Source organism: Mustela lutreola, chromosome 3 (assembly GCF_030435805.1).
Source record: "Mustela lutreola isolate mMusLut2 chromosome 3, mMusLut2.pri, whole genome shotgun sequence".
Lineage (NCBI taxonomy): Eukaryota > Metazoa > Chordata > Mammalia > Carnivora > Mustelidae > Mustela > Mustela lutreola.
The window spans coordinates 12191056-12200168 of NC_081292.1; positions in this window are offsets into that span (position 1 = coordinate 12191056).

A 9113-nucleotide genomic window follows, 5' to 3' on the forward strand; every position below is an offset into this window, starting at 1 on the left:
AGATTAAAATTATAGTAAAATGAGGTAAATGTATTAAAAGCCTTAGGCCTATATCTCATCAATACCTTAGAGGAGAAAAAATGAATACAGTCTGAGACTCATGGAAGACTCCCTGTAAGAAGTGACTTGTGAGGGCTGTTTTTAAGAGATGTGAGGGTCATCCAAGTGAATGAATTGGAAAGATAGCGGGCGAGGGAATTACACTTGACCTAGAGAATTTTTTTAAAGATTTATTTAATTATTTGAGAGAGAGAGGGAGTTGGGGAAGGGGAAGAGGGAAAGAAAATCCTGAAGCAGACTCTCCACTGAGCATAGAGCCCGAGTTGTGGATCAATCATAGGACCCTGAGATCATGGCCTGAGCCAAAATCAAGAGTTGGCCACTTAACCAACTGAGCCACCCAGGTGCCCCAGACCTAGAGAATTTAAATACCTGAATAGAGTGATTGAAATTCACACTTGGCAGAGGGGCCTGGGTTTCCCTCCAGGTGCCATCCGCCTTCTCAGTTGGGCAATTTATACATCTTTCAGCCCAGCCACTTGGACCCTCAGACTGGTCTGTGCTCAGTTAACAATTTTTTCTAAGATTTTCTGGGTTATCAATGTATTGATGCATTCTCATATGCAAAGCACAAGAAGGTGAGGAAAGTAACAGAAATACTATGTGTTAACAGATTTACCTCATGCAGTTATATTTCCTCCTTGGGAAAGGGGACCAGGCCTTTGTAACCACACCCCAAATTGCCCCTGAATGTGAGCTTAACCTGGAGGAAAGCAGTTTCCCCCAGCACAGGGACCTTTCCAGAAAAGGACTGATCTGTGAACCATCAGCAGTCACCACATCTGACAGTTGGGGGAATCAGTACCTTCCCAGTCCTGAAAGGAAATCTGAGCAGTACATCATAGTATCCACTGTTGCCATATTATTTACACTATTAATCTACTAAGGATACAAGTATCTAATCCTAATAACATTTCAGCCCTGGCTAGAATTTGTTACTGGATCTGTTCTAGGACTGAAGTAACAATATATCAAAATGCACTAAGGTTATACCAGTGGCACTTACGGCAAAAATCACATCCCTCTCCCTTTTGTACCTTCAAGTAGAAAGGCTTGTGGAGGGAAGGAAGAGCTGTAATCAACCCTTGTGACACAGGGAAACATCAGCCAGAAGCAAAGGGAGGGATCTCTTCTTTTTATCCTCTGATGCAGGGATTCCATCAAGATAGGAGAAACAAAAATCTCATCCACAGCCTTCCAACATTCCTTGATGGCTATCACCTCTCAACCCAACCACCCTGAAAAGCTCTCTTCTTGTTACACTGCAAAATGTAACTTTATGCCTTATTTCATTTAATCCTTACAGCAAGCTTATGAGTTAGGTATTCTTATCCTTATTTATAAATTGGAAAATTCATGATCAGATGGTTTAAGTGTGTTATCCAAATATATCAGATGACAGACCAAGATGTGTCTGGCCCCAAAGCCATACAAAACTTTTCCCCTAAAGTGAACTGCCTCTGGAAGCTTTAAATAAAATGTACCTCTAAGGGGAAGAATGGATTTGCTATCAAGAAAGAGAATTTTTTAGAAATCTCTTAGGAATGGAAAAAATTAATTATAAACCCAATTCCCCTAAAGTCTAAACACTTTAGAAATTAGTTTGTTGGAGGTTGTTTTTGTTCTCCACAGTTCCAGTTTGAACCAGAAGAAACAATCCATTCAAAGTGTCTCAACTTACTAACCTAGTAGCCTACTAATTACCTTTCTAATGGACAAACAAAACAAAACTCCTCTTGCTCCAGGATGAATTCAATTTTCATGTAAGTTACTAACAAAAATAGATACATAATTCTAAACCTTATTATCAGAATTAAAAATAATTCTTCAGGGGCTCCTGGGTGACTCAGTCAGTTAAGCATCCAGCTTAGTCGCTCATCAATCATGATCTCAAGGTCATGATCTCAAGGTCCTGAGCCTGATTAAGATTTTCTCTCTCACCTTCCACACCTCACCCTCCCCTGTTCATGTGCACCTTTAAACTGGCTGAAAGTAGCAAAAATATGAATGAATTGGGTAATAACTTCTTGTTCATGAAATGTTTACTGCTAAGGAAAAATCTGAGATTATAAGGGAGAGTATATAAAAGCTAACTATTAACAAATATTGATTAAGGACACACAAGATCCAAGATGCACATTGGAGGTCAATAGTAAGGAAAATGTCTTCGGTTGGCTATTGTGGTGTCCTCTAGTTCTCTGTGAAGTTAAGGTGATTTGTAGTCATTGAATTATTGCTTACAGACAGAAGAGGTATGCTTACCTCACCAGATCTGGCCTCTTAGTATGTGAGAATCAAGTTGACACAGACTAGAACTCTTTGTGTATTCAATGAGTAGAATACTTTCTTGTCAGAGAACTTGGTATTTTGGTATAATAAAAATTATATAGTCTTATGAGTCCACACTTTGGGACATTACTTGGCTTCTCTTGGCCTGAGTTTCTCAGTCAGTGAAGGAAGGATGGGGATCATCTACTTTGCTGTCATGCAGGAAGAAATAAATGAAATGATGCATGTACCCTAATAACTGTTCTATTTTGCTTCTTCCTTCTCTTATGAATGATGAACTTGTGTTCAGGATATGTTAAAATTAATAATAGACCACTTGTGAATTAACTTACATATAAAGTAGTTAGGAAAAATGGAAAGTGAACATATAATTTGGGTAATCATTCAGAGCTATGTTTTAAAATAACTTCCTTTGGGATATTAAGAATGTATTGATAGTTAAATATGTATCATTTTATAAGGTTTATATTGATAGAAGAATCAAATTTGATTGGAGAAGACAAAATGTATACAAATGCCTACTGAAGAGCCAGAGATGTAGATGTCCAATAGATGATAAGTCTTATTTTTGTGCATATGTTCAACTTTGTCTAGATCACTGGCTTCTGATTATTTGAACTACCCAAGACATTTGTTCCTGGGTGCTTATTATTGGCCCCAAATCACTCCCAGTTCCCCTGTTTTGGGACATTTGGTTCCCAATCTTGATTACTACTTCCTATCTATATGCTTCTTTGATCCATGATTAAAATTTGTACTTATTTATTTAACATTTAATTCAATCATCCCTTGTGAGCATGATTCCTGGCTTCTGCCATCACCTCATGACCAACATATATTTATCCAAAGCAACTCACACTGTGTCCTCTGTAATTTCATGAGACCATCCCCAATCTGGACAACCCCAAGCTAGCCACTAACTTAATGTGGAAGGTACATTTGACATTAAATTTCTTTTTTCAAAGAGAGCAGGATATTGCTCTATAAATAGAAGAGAAGACGGGGTGATTAGTTACTGAGCACTCACTGTCAGAGTGATGGCAATGTGGGAGACTACAAAATTTCTCCCGATGTTTGCACCCTTCCTGTGATGAAATAATGCGCCCAAACTTTCTGCCACATGAATTTGTAGCACTTGCCATCAAAGTTGGTAGAATATTTTTCCCCATTGATTTTGGGCTTGGCCAAGGAACCTGCTTTGGCCAGTGAAGTGTTAGCACTTATGTCATGGACGGATGCTTTAAATGCTTTCCTGTGATTAGACTCAGCTCCTTGTACTTCTGTCTCTATAACAGAATGGGCATCCAGAAAGCTGCTAGCTCTGAAGGAATAAAGATATAACATGGATTACAGCTTAATTTGAAGCCAAAGGCTGGAAGGAGTGGACAAACCAGTCTAAGACCACAAGAATGATCATTTGTACCATTGCTGGAAGGGACTATATGTTCTGTCTGTCTTGCCTGTTTCCTGCCCTGTTTGGCCCCCTCATCTCATTCTCAAATCTGCATAAAGTTATACCATGCTGAGTTGGCCCCACTTAACTCTCAGTATAGCCTTGATCAGAGAAGCCAGTTTATCAACTAGACCTACTCATATTTAAATAACAATTCTTTATTATTGACTATATTGATTATTGATTGTATGAAGCAAATCTAGGTGATAGAAATGAATAAAACAGGATATATGTCCCTGTTCTTAAGAAGTTCACTCTTGTCAGGAAGAATTGTAGGTAGGAACTACAAGCCAGTACATTATGTAATATCAAAGATGATGGTCAAACTACCCAAAGGAGTAGATAGAAAAATGAGCCAAAGGAGGTTCAGTGATTGTCTACGAAAGATAATTTCTGAGCTGAGTTTTCCAGGTTTGAATAGCTGTACCAGATGGACAAGAAGAGCCTTCCCACAGAGAACAACATTTTCAAAGGACAGATTTATTAAAAATAAATATATCACATGGACAAACAGGAGATATTCAAGGTCCTACAAGCATATGGCTGGGTCAGATCGCCTGTAAGGAGAGCTAGAAGGCAGGCAGGATCCCCAGCATGGTAGCCCTGAATTGGTTGGGGAAAGAATAGTTAGTTGTTGATTTTTTTTTTTTAAAGATTTTTATTTATTTATTTGACAGAGAGAGATCACAAGTAGGCAGAGAGGCAGGCAGAGAGAGAGGAAGGGAAGCAGGCTCCCTGCTGAGCAGAGAGCCCGATGTGGGACTTGATCCCAGGACCCTGAGATCATGACCTGAGCCGAAGGCAGCGGCTTAACCCACTGAGCCACCCAGGCGCCCTAGTTGTTGATTTTTTGTGTGTCACTCCCTACCAGTGCTGGAGAAAACCCAGACAGGCATTACTTTTACTCTCATCCACTATAATCCACTAATCAGGGTGAGAAGGTATTGCATCAAAATTGAATAGAAAGATTTGATTCAGCCCTGTGCATTTGTCTTGGTAGGTGCCTAGCAGGTATCCTGACACTATTTCTAAGTTTCTTCCTCTATTTCAGCTTGGCTACTTATTATTGGATTCTTGGAAATAGAAGTTGTGTCATTTTCACCAGTCCAGCCATAGCAGTGATGAAATTAATACTATATTTGACTTCTTCCTGTATCCTCAGGTCCAATTTCTCAAATCAGCCAGAACCAGCAAGAATGGAGGAATGAGTGTAAAGATTTCTTCCATACCTGTCTCACCTCTGTAATGCCAAGAGATTTGAACTGTGATTGTGAGCAACACAGAGACTTGGAAGAGTTGTTGTTGTTTTAAAGATGCCTGGTTTGGTGAGATTTGCCAAGTCTATGGTTATGAGAGTCAATATGAGAGAGGTCATGAGGAAGCCTTATTTTAGTTTGTACTTTGAATGATCAGGACATTTGCAGGTGGAGGTGAAGTGGTATTCTATCCTCCAGAGAGGACCAAAAAGCAAAGGTGCAAATGATGGGTGTTTGCAAGCCATGTGATGGGAGTTATTGTAGCATTGTTGGAGAATGAGTATACACAGGGAAGAACGGGAAAATAAAGATTTGAATAGTAGATTTTCCTGGGGAAAGGTACAAAATCATAGAAAACTAAGGGCTTTGATGTGCTTGGAGTGAGTAATAAGAAATCATTGAAGGGTTTTATAGAAGTTGTAACTTAATAAGATTTGTCAGTATGGAACAATCCCATCAAATAAAATGTGCTGTGATATGTGTTTGAGTATTGGTATAAGTTTTTCATTCATTTGTATTGTGAATGTTAAAAGGAGCCAAGTAAGGCTGATACTCACTGAAGTTTGAACTTAGGCCAAGTCAAAATATATTTGTATGTCTACCTGTGTATGTATTTGTGTGTGTGTGAGTATGCATGTAAAAATAGCATGATATTTATACACTTTCAATATTTTAGCAAGAATGTCCATGTTGAAACATTAAAAAAAAGTTATTTTCAGTCTAATTTGTTCTTTAAAGGAGGGACAAACCCTACCAGACTTTGGGATTCTCCAAATGTCTTGAGCTATTTTTTCAAATGCCTTGGCTTTGGCAGGTCTCAAAGTCAATGTTTGCCAAGTCCTTTTTCCCTTAATTTTTAAACCCACATGTATTCCAAGGGAAACTTAAAGCACATGTTTTTTATTCGTTTACAGTTAACTCATCAAAAAAGTTTTAAGGACATTTGAAGTTTAACAAACCTTCAAAGTCTTTATTATTAAAACCCTGGAAATTGTAATTAGATCCTGGAAACTCAACATTGGCATTTATTCAGAAATCAGGATTCCCAATCACATGCTTGCACCTAACCAAGTGCCTGTGTCATTAAGGAACAATTGGAATAATATTTTCATGTTTAGTACTTAGTGTCGAAAGTTGATATTACCAATACTGTATCTGTTTCCAAGTGGTAGCAGTTGGTTTTCTTTGGACCTTCCAAAACTTCTTGGTTCTTCCCGTGACTTATGAAATACCTTTGTGGGACAGTTGAATAGTTTCAACTAGTAAGTGGTGCATGAATGAATTATGCTTACCTCATTGAGATTAGTAGCTCTCTTACTCCATGATAGAAGTGTGGGCTGGGAATTACCCTCAAGTGGCAACCATGTTAATTTCCTGACATCAAGAACAGAACTTACACAGGCAGAAATTCTGCCAATACTGTATGATTGGATGTGTGATACCTGACTGGCTCTCTACCTGAAGATTTTTCCTCCATTCTTCCCGTTGATATTGAAGGAAGTAGATTCTTTAATTTCTTTGTTTGGTTTTTGATTAAAGGAGAGGTGGATTTTGGATTCTGGGTTTTATTTTCAGATTAAGAAAAAAGTCAAATTTCTTACAATTTCAACAACTATGAGGTGAGGGCACTGGGCTGGATGAATGGTTCTGAACTTGATCTTTTTGGACTTAGAGTGTACTATGTAGTTAATCAGGTGGAAGCTCCATGAGTTATACTTCAATAATTTATAGGACATAAAAAAGTAATGTGATTGTTGTTTATTGCTTTAAAAAATGTTGACATCATCATGCATGTTTTAAATAATGTAAAAGGAAGAGTAATACATTAGTCTTTACTAAATGGAGGTTGGTCAGGACAGTTTTCTGGTTTTGTTTTTATTTTTTTAAAGATTTTATTTATTTATTTGACAGACAGAGATCACAAGTAGGCAGAGCAGCAGGCAGAGAGAGAGAGGGGGAAGCAGGCTTCCTGCTGAGCAGAGAGCCCAATGTGGGGCTTGATTCCACATTGAGATCATGACCTGAGCCGAAGGCAGAGGCTTAACCCACTGAGCCACCCAGGCACTCCTCTGGTTTTGTTTTTAAATAGGAGTACTGTGTATTGTGAGATAGATAAAACTGTTCATTGGTAGTAACTGATGGTGGAATCCACTGTGATCAGTGATTTTTCCAGTGCCTTCCAAATATAATACTCATAAGTATCTTTAATATTCAGAATGTACTTCGACTACAGGGTTTCTATGCAGCAAACACTTCTTGAGGCTCTTCAAACTCATGTTCCCTCTTCTCTGGAAGCCACTCTCAATGCTCAGAGGTGGTTCATCCAGCAATGGTGCCTGATCTATAGGAATCTTCCTTCCTAGTCACAGCTGATTGGTCCATGTATTATCACCTGACCCCAGGTACATAAATCAGATTTTCCTCTTGAAAATTTAAGCCGAGAGAAAGAGATTGTTTCTTGAACTAAGAGATATGGATGACAATATTCAGAGTGAATATTCTCAAACAACCTCCATTGAAGCTCTCAGGAAGTCTGTATTCTGCCTTACCCATGAGTTCACTCCTGTGAGTCAGGAGTGTAGGCACAGGTTGCTTGGGTTCTCTGCTCAAGGCCTCACATAGCTAGAATCAATCACAGCATCAGTGAGGGATGCAGGTTGTTAAGAGAATCAGCTCTTCATGGTTGTAGACTGAAATCCTACTTTTCTTGCTCACTGCTGGCCAGGGGTTACCCTCAGTTCCCAGAAGGCTTGCTTGGGTCCTAGCTACATGACCCTCTTGTAATATGACAGCTTACTTCTTTGGAATCAGCTGAGAATTTTCTCCATTCTGCTATGACAGAGTCTAATACCATGTAATGTAATCATAGAGTGGCTATCTATCATCTTTATAAGTCTGGTCCATTCAATGGGAGGAAATTAAACAGAGCAATAATATTGGGGCAGGAATCTTGGGGGTCATTTTAGTATTCTGGCTTTCACATGGAGATCTGGTAGTTCAAGTCTCAATTTTGGAATAGCCTATTGTCCTTTAAAAGAAGTGTGTGTGTGTGTGTGTGTGTGTGTGAGTGTTTACCTAGCTCTAGTTTTTTTGTTTGTTAGTTTAGTTTTCCCAATTATAATAAAAATTCCTTAATGAAGTATATTATGTACAGTATATTATGTACCCTGCAACACCCTCAAAAATTCCTAGGGAATATCCAAAATAAAGGGTAGGTGTTTTTATAGATTTATATAAATTAATTTTATTTAAAAAACAAATCAATGATTTGTTAATTCCTATATAAAGATGGTACTTTGGCTTTCTTCTTTATGCCACCAATTCTTGATCTTGTAAATGTTTAATAGCTAGTTTAAGAAGGAGTTTTATATAGGATTGTTCCTAATTGGCATTCCTCAGCCACACAACATGCTTTCCTCATTTTCTTCTTGTGGAAAACATAGGGTTGACTCCCCGTAGAATACATCAAAGTCAACCATATTATAAAGTCTTCCATCCAGACTTTACACAACTGAGTTGGCAAATTAAATGATGCTCTCCATTTTCTCTATAAATTATGGACTGACGCCATTGGTGTCTCAACATCCATAGTAATAAGCTGCTCTCTGTTGCACATTTATACTTTTATCTCCCACCCTAGCGTTATATGTTTACTAAGAGTGTCTGTTTCTAAATCTATGCATGCCATTTTACTTATTGTGATTATGCATTTCAGTTAAATAGTAAATGGATAAAATATGAATATGGGAAGAGAATTATTTATACTGTGATGCTAAGAAAACTAAGTGGAATGCTTTGGAAAAACTCACTAAGTTTCAATTGCTTTTAAAAAACAACTGAATTATGTAATTGAAATTAGATGTGTGTGAAGTGATTTTAAAAGACCAAGGAGCCCTGATGAAAGATTGAGAAAATGTCTGTATCCAACTTGTTTCAAGAGTCTTCAGGTTTGACCCTCACTTTAAATAAACCAAAATAATAGACAGTGCATAATATTTATATAAGGGCAACATAACATTCCAATTAATAGATGCTCTGGTCTATATCAAATTATT